Here is a 14288-nt window from a genome sequence, read left to right on the forward strand (position 1 = left end):
AACCTAATGTGTTTCCAGCATCAAGGAGCGATTTATGTATGAATCTGTTGAGTGTGAGGCGACTTGCAATTTTTACATTCCAACGATGAACTTCTGATGAACTGTTAAACTGTAAACAAGTACACCTCGACTGTCAAAAAAAGTTCATTCTGTTCATTTTTGTGAGGTTATGTCATGTTCGTGCAAAACCTAATAGAAGAAGTACCTTTATCTACAGGTAGTCGCGTACGAGACCGCCGATTGCTTCGATGTGTGTGGGTTTGCGTTTTATTCCGCGAGTAAAGCAAAACTTTTATAAAAGACCCCTACGCCGAGTGGACTACGATTATTCCGGCTAGTGATTCCGTGGTGTACAGGTTATAGGATTTCTTCCCGGATTCTCGGGAACTGAACTTGTGAAACTATTCGGTTTCAGTTAAAGTGCTATCGACTGTTTTATACGTGTATGTGATAAGGCGATAAAAAAAAACAATCAAAGGAATAAATTCTAACGAAACAATTATCAGGATTCGAAATTCGGAACAGTGCAAAAGTGCCTATTTTTTCCAAGGAAGTCACTATTGATTCGAAGAAATTGACTTATGAAATAGTTGCATACCTGGAAAAGGTGTTCCTGGCATTCCACAGTGGTGGCAACAAGTTCCAATTATTGGTGATTTGGTGAAGTGTGCAATTTGGCTTTCTGTAGACAAATTTCCAAACGAAAGGTAAGTAGACGGTGACGGTGTGGAGACCTACCCTACGACAATTTCGGTTGACCAGAAGGCTGACTAATCGTCGCTTCTTCCGTGTTCCGTTTTGAATTTTGTGCGACCCCGGAAAGGTGCCAGGTTGCATCTTTTCGTGCGCTAACATTTGTTTTGTGCCCAACCTGAATTGTTGATTTCGGGTTCTTTGCTAAACAAACGTCAAACGTTCGAACGTAATCAAGAACGAAACGACGAGAAACGGTCAACAGTCGGCGAAAAGGTAGCGCAATGTTTCGAATTTTTCTGCTTCCGTTTGCCGTTTCTTGCCAACCGTTCAACCCAGATTGATGTGTGGATGTTTTTATTATTATTATTCGTCTTATTGTTATTGACGATCGTTTGGACAAAATATTAGTTGTTTTTTTCCTTAGCCACGCAGTTTGGAGTTAGATAGGTTAGTGTTTTGAAGTTTTTGCATTTATTTGTTATACACGTGATCGTCGCATGAGACGAGGTTGTTATAATGCGTGAGATTTCCAGAAATTTCTTTGTTATTGAATAAAAACTTTTATTCTAAACTATGATTTGTCATTTGAATTTGAATTGCTAAATTAAAATAAAAGTTTTTGAACTAAATAAAATTATTTTTTCATTTTCATAATTGCGTGATGAAAATATTTTTTTATTGAAAAAATGTCAAACGAACTTAGCAACACGTTTGCAATATGAAATTAATAGATAATTACTTTTTTATTGATTTCTGTTGAATGTTTGATTGGAACATGTAGTGATCAAATTTACTCTTTTGAAACATTTTCAATTGCATCAAAAAATACTGATAGGTTAGAAAAACTAATCGAATCGTAATACTTATATGATAAAATCAGACATAAAGAAAACGTCTTATTTAAGAGCGGAATTCGCGAATTTCCCTTAAATTTATATTGTGTATTTTTTTTTTATTTATCACAAATTTTTCACACGCATAATTCACTCACTTTTAAGAAAGGTTAGGCGAACAATTTTTGAAATTTTTAAAATCATATATTTCAGAAACGGCTGTTTTACTTGATTTTGTGTCCTCGGCTATGTTTTGGTTAATTATTGGGGCTATTTAAGAACAGTAAAACACTGTAAAAGAACACTGTTGTGTGTTTTTTTTAAATTTCGAAAATTGATCTAAAAAATCGATCATCGCAAATGATATTTTGGGTTTGTTTTCGATTTTTCGATATGTACTTGCTTATAATTGAAAAAAATTATTGTCTTACAGGTCTAGATGGAGATTTTTTTTCATACATACGTTTATTTCTTAAGGTAATTTACATAAGTTTTCCTTCTCCGTGGCATCACTTTTACATAGAATTCTTATCCTAATATAATTCTAATATAGGCACAACGATTTGTATTTAATAAAACATTCCTCTTATGTTTAATTATCATATTATTTAAACAAAACGGTTAGCTGCTATAAATTATAAAATATGCTGAAATTTTTATACATTTTGTTAATAATTTCATAAACTATTTCGAATTTGCTTGTATCAGCACATCATTTCTATTCAAATTTAGCTATAGGATGAACTAATGGATTGTCTTTATGAAATGATAAAGCAGTTCCCTGTATGGAAGGTCACGACTAGCAAGAGTGTCTCTAACTGGGACAATTTTTTGGATGGTCTACCTTGGGTACGCATAGAATTTATTAGTTGAGAACTGACATCACGATACTCCACGCATGTCCAAACGACATGATCAATATCGCGGTAGCCTTCGCCACAAGCACAATGATTAGTCTCAGGAAGTCCAATTCGGAGGAGATGTGCATCTAACGTGTAGTGATTGGACATGAGTCAGATGGAGATATAATGGATGAAAAAAGTAATACTCTATTGAATTGTTGACATTTTTATTTTAAATAATGTTTGACTTAACTCACGATGATAATCGAGATTTTCCTAAATGCTACCGCTCCCAAGATGCAACGGTTTAAAACAAAATTACTCCGGATATGTTAGGGAAACGCAAATTGAAGTTTACTTAAATGTTTGGTATGATCAAGCACTAAGGTTCAAGGAAAGGAAATTCAATGCCAAAGTAGGGCGCGCACAATTTTAACCGCATGAATTGAACGAATCATCGCACAAAGTGTATCGTGCAAAACCGACCCTCAGAAATACGGAATATTTCCGGTGGTTGAGTGTAGTGGGTTTACATTTTTTTGTTCGCTAGTAAAACAGACAAAGTTAGTTCAATTTATAATTAATAATTCGGGTTGAGGATATTTTGTCAAATCTCTATATATTTTGTATTTTCGAGACGTGTTTTACTAATAAGTAATTGAGATTAAAGTCATTGCCAAGTTACATTTAGAAATGAATGAATTTGAACATTGAATCTTTGATTTAATCGGCACTGTCCCCTACACAACCCCGTTATTTTTGCTTTCGTGTGTGATACATTGAAAGTTTGAAAAATTCACATTTAGTCAATCAACTAGTATGTGTAACTATTATCGATATTCGGATGTGTGGATGTGTCTCTGACACCACTCTCCCGTCTCATTTTTTACTATCATCACAGTTTGAAAATTACTTAACTTCTGTTGATGTTAAGTAATTTTCAAACTGTGATGATAGTGACATTTTGCAGATGTCACTGCGATCGCCACTATATTGGGGACCATATTCACTCTAAGCAAAATTTTTGTTGTATTGTTGATTAGCCTACTTAGAAATACAGCTATCTTGTACAATAAGAGAAATCGTGTGAGGAGTGTTCAAATTGTTGTTGAAATATTTATTTAACAGACAGGAGAGCTTATCTATCGTTCCGGAACGCAGTGGAACGTTTTGAAATATCGCGGCGAATAGTGAAGTAGATGGCAGTTGTGTGCTCCTTATTTCGAACGAATAACAAATTTGAAGTTTCCACGGATTTTCGAAAAAAAAATCGCTCCAGGCTGTAAATCTGTTATCTGTGTTATATCGAAATAGTGACCATATTTCAATATTATAGAAATAGTGACAACTAGAAATCTAGTTTTCAAGTTGTTTTCGTCGTAAATACGATTTACTTTACTATGGGGCGCCTTTTCAAAATTTACCCTGTACAAGAATGAGTAGAATTTAATCGCAAATATCTTTTGTTGTATTTAACGCAGCAACATATTTTTTCTCCATATCATTGGAAATATGGTCAACAATTTATGATACAAATTTCAGTTGTATGAGATAACCATTACTAACTCAAAATTGAAGTTTTCTACAATATTTTGATTATTTTAATGCAACAAATGGAAAATCATTCGGGGTCTTTTTCATCAATATGGTTTCTTTTTGATTTTATAATTATATGTTTTGTTCAGAGCCACCAGATTGGAAAAAGGAACAGAAAAAAAAATTTTCATGAAGTTTGATATATGTTCTTTTATCTGTAAAAAGTGTAACTTTGAAATATTGTTTAAACTATAAGCGGAATTTGAAAAAAAAACATGTTTTTTAAGGCAGTTCAATTCAAAACATTCAAAGATGTTTTCCTCTATTTGCTGTCAATGTGAGTCTCGTCCTTCTTGAATAGAAACAGCTGCAAAAAATTGAGTGACATACCATTAAAATTCATAGAAAGTGCACGTACTTGAGTTACCATCTATCTACTCATTTTTGAGTTAAGGAACGAAGCTGTCAAAATTTGAGTATTTTTTACTTAAAATGAGAAAAACAATTTTTTTTTCAAGATTTGAATGAGCCTAACTCAAAATTTGAGTTTCTCACACTCAAAATAAATTATTCTTCGTTAATGTTTATATATAAAATCATTTTTCTTTCTTTTAAATGGAATGCGCAAACAATGATTCAAAACCTTTTCCTTTTGACCGATTTGGAGTCAACATTGTGTTGGACTTCTCAATTAGCATGATTGAAACCACAGAAAATTCTATTGAAAACATCTATGATTGATGATTCATAGTTTCAAAATCCGGATCTAGAAACGGCAATGAAAAACGACGTATCCTTGCATTCCTAAATTCGATAAGAATATTCCGAGAATGAGAACGCACTGAGCTGCAAGAAGTATTTTTTTCACTCTGGTGTTTGAAAACTCAACGCTCACCAAATATATTATATATCAATATGAATCCCTTTAACGAATTCAATACAAATCGGAAAAGACATCACAGTAACACCATCTTGTGACGGAAAAGGCTATTAGTTAAGACATGTTCAATAGTTTGCGTTTAGCGTGCACCCAGAAGTGAAATTTCAAAAATAATTGAGCATGATGCCCACATAGAGATGTGAACATTTTCATATTTAAATGTGTTTTTCCTGACGAAAGTTAATATTACCTATAAATAATGTAAAATTACGCTCTTTTAGGCCTATCGTCTTCACTTTCAAAAGTTATGAAGTAGTATTTAACTTTGCTCATGAATGTTATGAATAGTGCTGACAAGACGAAACCAATAGGCTGTGAAGGCAATGTTTGGCGGATCACTTCTGATATATAGAACAAAATTAAAATGAAATGAACGGTGTATTACAATTTCTTTTGATTGCGAATTGTTTTCATTGCGTTCATGACATTGAATTTAAATTAGCTGCACATTATCTTTTCACTCAGGGAAAGTTAGAATGTAAAAGAAAATTGTAATTTTTATAAATTGTCTATGAATTAAAAGTGCATATACTAAGCGATCTACCCCTTGCTGAGAACTGTTTTGCGAATAGTTTAAACTTTCAGTCAAAATTTGAAATTTCGATATTTATTTTCTAAAAAGTAATTGATTTTCATTCAAGTTTGTTTAGCACTGAAAAATTCTTAATAAATGGTATGATAGGTGCAACACAGTAAGCAAAAGAATAAGTTATACTTATTACTTTTACTTCAATTGATAGCTCTCGTTGAGGCGAATTACGGCTTATTCATATACTAAATTGTTTTGCTTTGGAAGCATTTATTTATTTATTTATTTATATCACCGTAACCGTAATTTTTTAAATCAAGAAATTTTTGTACATAATTCTGGTAAAATTCTGGAACTAACATTAAGATTAATTTGTTTAGTTCTGCATGCACTTTTCACACCTATTTACATAAATAGGGATTTTTTATAAAAACAGAATGTTCTCATCCGAGTTCGTATCAGATTGCGATTCTAAACCGTATTTACAGCTTATTTGCTCGTGCAGTGTATATCGGGAACTATTTCATATATTTGGAGTTGTTTGGTTCAGTGTACTGATTAGGAAAACTGTCATATGTGCAGTAAAAATTGTAGTGTATTAGTAACCTTTTTTGCCACCGCACTTTACTGTGATGTCCCTCATGAATCGCAAAAGGGATCCATATTGATATATCTCGGTTGATTTTTCATTAGGGCATATAAGCAAGTGACAGTTTCTCTTTAATCACTCTCTCTTTCGATTATTGTGATGTGATTAAAAAGATTTTCTTTAATATCACTATTCTGTTTGAAAGTCGAAAGTTTCGGCAAAGAGTTGAGTGATAAACGTGGAAACCGCTTGGTAATTAATAGAAGAGAAAGTAAACGAAGAGAAACTGTCACTTGCTTATACGCCCTTTTGAAAAATTAACCGAGATATAGTATATTTGTGCTCACTCTAATGTATGGCCTGAGTAAATTCTTCTCAAATCCATACTCAAATTTTGACATATTGTTCTAGTTTATGAATTCGAGTAATCGTTACTCAAACCATGAGTTATGTTCAAAAAACGTGTGAATTATCGCAATTCTGGATGAAAATTAGATTAGGTCTCAAGTGCAAATGGAAAATTCTCTTTATTTACGTTCTCTTTCGATGATTACGGTACTTTTAGGAATGCTAATTATAGGCAGAGAATAATAACTAAACCCATCATTTTTTAATTACATTTTGGAAAAAATGAAGAAATTTTAGAAAAATACAAGAATATTCCGTAGTAATTGAGATAGAAAGTAAACAAAGAGAAACTGTCATATGCTCGTAGGACCTAATCTAATGTTCATCGGGAGCTCCTTAGTGCTTAGTTTAAATTCAATCATATAAAACTAAGAGTTTCTCAGATAGGAAAACAGCACCCAACCTCACTTCTTCGAATTTAATGTTCCATCTTACGATATCTCCTTAAATATCAATTAAACCTACCACGGAGTGGTACTGAATTATTAAATATATTTTCACCGAAGTTTTCATATGTTTCTGTATGTTAGTATTCGATTTACGAGAAAAAAATATTAGGAACCAGCATGTTTTCAATTGAAATCTGCAAGCAAAATCTCAAAATTATCACCCTTGTTTAGTTCGAAGCTTGTCACTTGAGCAGCGCAGCGATCGCAGAAGAGTTGGCTGGATTCTTCGAGTGATGAATCCAACCAACTTTTCAGCGACTCATGAAATGAATACTAATATACATGAAATGAATACTAATATACAAAAACATGTGAAAACTTGATCATCAATGCTTCAGCGACTCTCCAGGATAGGTTTGATGATTATTATTTATAGCAATACCTAGAAATGATATATCAAACTCGTAAAAGTGAGGTTCACCCACCCTCACAAATCTCAGAAATTCTTGGTTGGATTTAGAAATGAATTGATAAATTATAATTTTATCAAAATTTCAAAATACGTAATCAACAGATACGATCTTATACATACTAAAATGAGCGGAACATAAACACTTCCGCGAAATATCGAAACACCTACAGTTGAAGGAGAAATTCCATAAATCAACAAACTTCGCACGGCGATAAAAGCACGGGTAATGTCAGCATCGTTGGCACTTGCTCGTTCCTCGGGGCCCCAATCCAGCGACGACCGACCTGGACAACATGACAAAAAACGATTGTAAAACACTTCAACAGGTATGTCCACAGGTTGGATGAATCGTTTTTTCCTCATTCACGCGGATTTACCCAGACCTGGTTGAAAGAGAGATGCATTTAGTCATTCTCTACTTCTAAGCTTCAAGGAAAGTAAACAGACGGTTGTAAAGTTTGATCTTGCCACCTCCTGAATCGCCTTGAATGCGATAGGTGTAAAAATCCGTCTCATGGTGCTTGAAGGGTGTCACATCATAAAAAGTGCTTTGATTTTATTCCGTATGAATTTTCTCAGCTTAGACCGATAGGTTAGAAGTCATCAGATGGAATTCGGAAGTTTGACCCTATGCGATGTGCATCTCAATTTATCATTCTAAACCGGAGCTTATAAAGTCGGTAAATGAAATGGAAAAATGGCTTTCTGCTCTCTCCAAGGACCGATCGAAAATATCACATGAAACCTGTTTGCCGATGATCAGATTCTGCAAATTGTTGGGTTGTCCCTCATAAGGAACAAGTAGGCCTTGCACTCTGGCCCCGGTTGAATGCGTTTACCACCGATATGACAACGTTGAGCTGCCCTTAGCTGATGCGGAGAGCATTTCCAATGGTCAGAGTGCAAACGGCCGTGCAATTTCGAAATTTCACTTTTTATCCGCTTCTTCGTCGTCTTTCGTTGTCATCTGTCGGTTATGAGGTAGTTAATACACTACGTAGGCATCACAGAATCAGGATCCTGAGCGGAGCATGTCCGCCCGGGGGGCTCCACGTTACGAGAAGATATTTAATGCCTCGATGACCTACACCATGTGTGGAAGGTTATTGAAGCCGGCTTAGTTTCTTACATCCACCGGCAATACTTAAAGAATTAAATGTTCCGCAGTAACTGTTTCAAATTGGCGTTCCTGTTGGTGCAGAACGAACTCATGAATGAATTCGGCGTGTTACGATCGGTTCGTTTGGACGTCACCGAGACACGTCCTAAATAATGGAAAAGAAAAGAAATGAATTGTTTCCGAACCTAATTAATTATTCTTCTCGCGAGGGTAATTCGAATCTACTTTGTGATTTTACCCACGACAAACGTCGGCTCGGATGGCAGAACGCGTCACAGTTTGTCATCGACAAACACGTCAATGTGAAATTGATGTGCTTACAAATAGCTATTAACCGACACCATTTCTTCTTTCCGGCACCAGACAACGACATTCAGAGCTCGACTGCATCGGAACATGTTTAGGAGTATGCTAAATCTAGATGCATTATTTTTGACAGTATTTAAATTTAGTTCTGAAAATTATAACGAATGAAACTGGCAACCCCAGCAGCGTTCCACCCGGCTCCCTATTTCATCTGAGCTCTGTTTCCATCTTATCCGTTTATCTCATTACTTTGAACATGAATAATATCTTACAATGTACCTGAACCAAACTGTGAAATGTTTTAAAATGTTTATTTAGAGCAAATTCAGCAGCTAGAAGTTCTTTATGGAAGATCTATAATAGAGCAGAAACTAGTACAAACGTATCCCCAGCAACCCGTTCTTGTTTTATTTATTCGACCAGTTCGCCTGTCAAATTTAAAACTGGTCTACGATGCCGTTCTATTTTTTGTATATTTGAAACACGAGTAAAACACTGCTGGAGCTGCCAGTTTTTCTTGTTATAAAATACAGATTTGAATTTTGCAACTGACATAAATTATGCATCTAGAACTACAACACTACTGAATATGCCCTTAGGTTTTTGTCACACTTTCCCATTTAAAAAAAAATAGTTCGAAATCCTTCAGCGATCGTTTTTTTGTTCATTTAAAAATAAAATCACATTCGATTTTGGAAACGTTTTCTTCTAAAGATGATCACTATTTCACACAATTACACTACCATTGAATACTGGATGACTTCATAATTAGTAATGTTCACTTGCCACTTGTTTAGTTAACGATTGAAAACTTCAAAAATTATCCGACAAGCAATGGTATTCTTCAAAAATATGAGATGAATTTTTTTCACTTGGTTCACGTTTTGTTTTCATTTGGTTTCTGCACAAAAGATTCCCATTTTAACATGGGATTTGTCCGTTGATTAATCAATTTTAAAGAATCACTGCGATCAAATATTCAGAGAGAAAAGCCTTATTCTCACTTTTTATGAACCTGTAAAAAATTGTAAATTGTGAATCTGTACTCTGATTTAAATCAGTTGCGTTCGCGTATCTATACAAGACAGATAAATCTGTATAAATGGCATATCTGGCTCTGCATTTAGTTTTTAGAAGGGCTAATGCCTAAATAGTAACAATTCTTTTTTTTGTTTTTTTTAAGTTCTCCAAGTTAACTCCTTAGAAAATTTTAAATTTAAAGCGAAAGGTAACGAAAACGATCAAAAAAATTTTAAACGTCGAAATGATTTTTCTTGTTTCTAAAAATATCGTGTGTTATCTCATAGTTAGCATTAGGCCCCTTTTAAGGAAAATTCTGATATTTTGAACCTGAGAGTGTAATAGTGCAATATTTTGTTTTGATTGCTGTCGCCATTGCTAATTTATAGGGTAGGACCAACGATAGGATGAATAAAAATCCATTGAGATGAAATTAGGAGCAGAGTAGTGCACATGTCAGAAGTGCTTTAAGCGGGTTTTTGAATACTAGTTTGATTTCAAATAAATGTGAATCCATTCCCAATGTGGAGCAAGGTGAGTTAGGCAGAAATATGAAATAATTATAGTGATTTTAGTGGCTAAATCTGGTTTTTGAGGTAACGCCCCTACAAATGAGATGAAATAGAGAGCCGTTACCCTACGGCAAATAAAACACTCCTGACCAAATCCAGTGGCTGGAAATTTCATTGAGGAGGCGTTTAATTGAACTGGAACTGAAACATTCTATGCCCACAACCGTTTTAGTTTTTTTTGTTCGTACAGTTCTACTTTCAAATTTAAAACTGGTATACCCTGGCATTTTATTTTTACTATATTTGAAACACGAGTAAAACGCTGTTGGAGTGGTAACTAAAGAGATACTTTTGCACCGGATTTGATTTTTGAAAAAAAATGATCTAGTTGCAAGTGTTTACTTGTTATAATTTCCAGATTTAAATTTAAAAACTGACAAAAATTATACATCTAAAACTAATACAGTTTTGACTGTAAGTCATTTGACTAATAAGTTTAGATTTTGGTTTAAATCTGACACTGGTTACTCAAATTTTGCTTCCAAAAAAATATTGAAATTTTGGCCAGAAGTTACTTATGTTACACGTTTAAAAATAGTTACTCAAAAATGAGTAAGATCCAACTTGTCTACAGAAAAAAGTGGAACAACTCTAATTTAGAACAACTCCTTAGTTACTCAAATTTGAGTTCTTCTACTGGAAACGATGTTTGGGTAAAATCTACTCATTTACTAAGTAATGCTTTATTTGTACATGAGCCAAAAAATGAGTAATTAGCACCCAGTGACATTTTATTTCACATGTACAAAATTTGTGTAAAAATTGATCCTTTTCCGAAAATATTGTATTGAAATATTAACACTCAACACTTAACCCTACTGTGTTTCTTTATTATTCCGTAAACAATTGATTGCTAACTTCAAGACATCATATCAAGTGGCGGTCGCTTGGAGTAGTGTATCAATCGCACCTTAACACACATGTTAGTAATGCTCAGGCACCAATCAGATACTTATTCCTAATAAATGACACATTTGAGCATATTCGTTTCCATTCTGAAGCACAATACGGAGCACTCCTTGACACAATATCTGCGTCGATGTCACAACCAAGAGCACAGTTTATCATTCCGGTTTTTGCAGACACAAAACCGTTTGTGTTAAGCGATTCACCCTTGAAATAGTATCTGTAGCAACAAATGGTTATTACGACTGTTAGACTGATCTCGAATAAAAACGAGTTCTTACATTATATTCAAATTAAGAGTTGGAGTTACTCATTATCATTGATCATTTGAAAATGAGTAACTAGTACTCGAACTCTGAGTAGCTTTTTCTAAGCGTGTACTCCAATTTTGACGTTTTCATATATCATTCGAAAATGAGTAATATATAATTCCTACCCTCGGTGACTATTTTCTAGCGTGAAGTCATCAATGACATTTTAATTACAAAATGTGTTTGCTACACGAAACCGCAAAATAACCTAATTTTAGATACATTCCACCCAATTTTGGGGTTCCGTTCAATAACCTAATTTTATGTAAAGTGACTCTAGGTAGTTTCCGTAAAGCACGTGCAGAAAATACTTAAATATGAGTTATATTTACTCTACAGTTGATTGACTCAATTTCAGGTTGATATGGTTTACTTATGTCGTTTTCGCTTGAGAAAACTGAAACTGACCCGGGGTAGTTTCATCAAACAAACACTTTTCACGAAACTATGTTGATTTCGCACTTAGCAACGGGGGTTTGATCAAACCTGATATTAAAATCAGGTTCGAAACTGACTCGATTTTCAGTTCAACAACGTTAAAACTAGGTCGAAACTAGCTTCAAACAAACGATTTGACAGCAGTTAGAGTGGAAACTGGGTTAGGTTTGGTATCAAGCGAAAACGACATTAATTTAAGCTAATTGAATGAAACTCTCGCTGTTGGGTGTTTCTGCCTAAGCGTTGCCAGGTTGCCAGATTTAGATGGAAATGCAGATTTTTCTCGTTTCGCCAGACACTCTAACTAATCAAATCTTTTGCCATATTTTACAAAGTTTACCAGATTCTACTAATTTTCCCAGATTTTGTCAGATCTTTACGGTTTTGACCTTTATACGATAGGTGGTGAGACCTTTTTATTTTTTGCTTACACTGAAAATGAAGCCCGGTCAAAATTTCTTTGTGTATAGTAGACCCAGTCAAATTCAAAATATTTTTTTGAGTCAGAGACAGATTTCTAAAAAAATAACACGGAACTCTGTTCTGATTTTTGAATTTTGGAAAGAATTGAAGGAACGAACGAAAGAAAAGATTCAAAAGAACTCAAAATTGAATAAAAAGGAGTCAAATAATAGGTAGTTATTATTTTCCGTGTAGTTTTGTTCAGAGATGCTATTTATACAGATTTTTACATGCGCATGCAAATATAGTAATTTTCACTGGCGGTTAGCAAAGACTGCTATGCGACAAGATAGCAACAGCATATCGCAAAATAGCGAAACTTTCATTCGCATCGATTCAACCCCTTCGGGAGCACAAGTTACAAAAATTATTTTCAAATGGACCGTTACAATGACAAAGTTTTTGTAACCATATTAATTATACAATGATACAATCGACGTCTTTGTCTTCGAAACTTCCTGCTTTACTAGGAACATTAATTTTCTATTCGGTCTAATACTTGATATTAAAATGCTATCAACTTCAATACAACGGACAGCGAAGGGGTTTAAACAACTATTCAATTCCTGGCAGAGATGCCAGGTAAAACTTTGCGCGTCTGCTTACTGGAAATGCTCCAGTGCGTGTTAAATTGTGTAAAGTTGACGAGAAAAAAAGAACAAACAAAAAGCCCTACATAATTTTAAATGTCTGTAAATTATACAATTGCCTGAAAAAACCTTTTAAAAGTCTGCAAAACTGCATAGTCTGCTAACAGAAGAAATACTCAAATTTATATGCAAATCTGCAACCTGGCATCTGTGGTTCTGACGCTCATTATTTCGCAATTCTGCGCCGATTCCGTCGCATTCTATGCTAAGCTGAAAACCACAATTTAATACAGAAAACAGTTTTTGTACAGATTTGCTAAATGTAATACAGATTTGTGCAGATTTCACAGGAAATTTCCGTTTGAGCTTTCATTCAGGATTCTATTGCAGTGACGAGCAGGTCCGTACCCAAGATTTCGTTTCAGGAGGGGTCCACTGATAAAACCTAAGACATTTAATCGATGGTTCTTTATGGATCTAGTTCTAGGAGTAACTTTAATACCTTTTGTTTCTTGGATGCGTGAGTGCATATTCAAAAAAAAAATGCGGGATTGGTAATCGAACCCAGAACAGGTAATATGAAAAATATCGACGCAATACCCGGCCCGTTGCAATCTTGTAGGATTTTGTATATTGTGGCTATGTAAACTTGGTTGAAATTTTCCTATCAATACAGAACAAAGGCATGATTCATTATGCATAGCAGAGAGTCACACTCCATTAATCTGACACCGTTATGATCAGCGCTAAAATATTTGTAGGATCAGCTTGATGAAGCCCGAACGGCCAAATCATTTGTGCGAACGGAGTCGACTTTGGCTCCAACCAGATCAACGCCAACCAAACGCCAATCGTCGCCATGGCTCCGGCGGAAGCTGTTGATCTGCGGGTGGACATTTCGTTTTTTTATTGAGCCATAAAACTTCGTCAGGTTATTCTACATAATTCATCTGCAGCTCCTGAGCGAGGCTGCTTATGATGTATGCGACGCAGATCACGTAGGCCTTGAATTTCATCTAATTTGGATTCCTGATTCTACCAAATTTTATGTGATTGCTCTTGGGAAGAATGTCAGTGTCGAAAATGATAACAGGTTTTCGGTTTCTTACCATGCCACTGCCAAAGTCCGAAACCTTGCGACCGTGAAAATAGGGCCGATAATTCTTCACGTTTTTTTTTTCTGTTATTATATACGTTCGGTTCGGTTTTCGTTGTGTATCCTTTTTGCTTTTGTTTGATTAGTTTCGTTGAATTTCAAATTGGGACAGGTTTTCGTGACAGGTAGTATCAACGAGAGCGTGTACTAGCTGCTCTAGCACTCGGATCAAG

At 34.6% G+C, this 14288-nt stretch overlaps 1 protein-coding gene across 1 annotated transcript in view; it reads left to right on the forward strand.

The window, feature by feature from the left end:
* Nucleotides 1-330: 330 nt before the first annotated feature.
* Nucleotides 331-14288, forward strand: part of LOC131434954 (acyl-CoA Delta-9 desaturase-like) — a 52657-nt gene continuing 38699 nt past the window's right edge. The window contains exon 1 of the mRNA XM_058602301.1: nucleotides 331-707. The gene's annotated coding sequence lies outside the window, so the exon portion shown is untranslated. The remainder of the gene's footprint in view (nucleotides 708-14288) is intronic.

This window comes from Malaya genurostris, chromosome 1 (genome assembly GCF_030247185.1).
Source record: "Malaya genurostris strain Urasoe2022 chromosome 1, Malgen_1.1, whole genome shotgun sequence".
Lineage (NCBI taxonomy): Eukaryota > Metazoa > Arthropoda > Insecta > Diptera > Culicidae > Malaya > Malaya genurostris.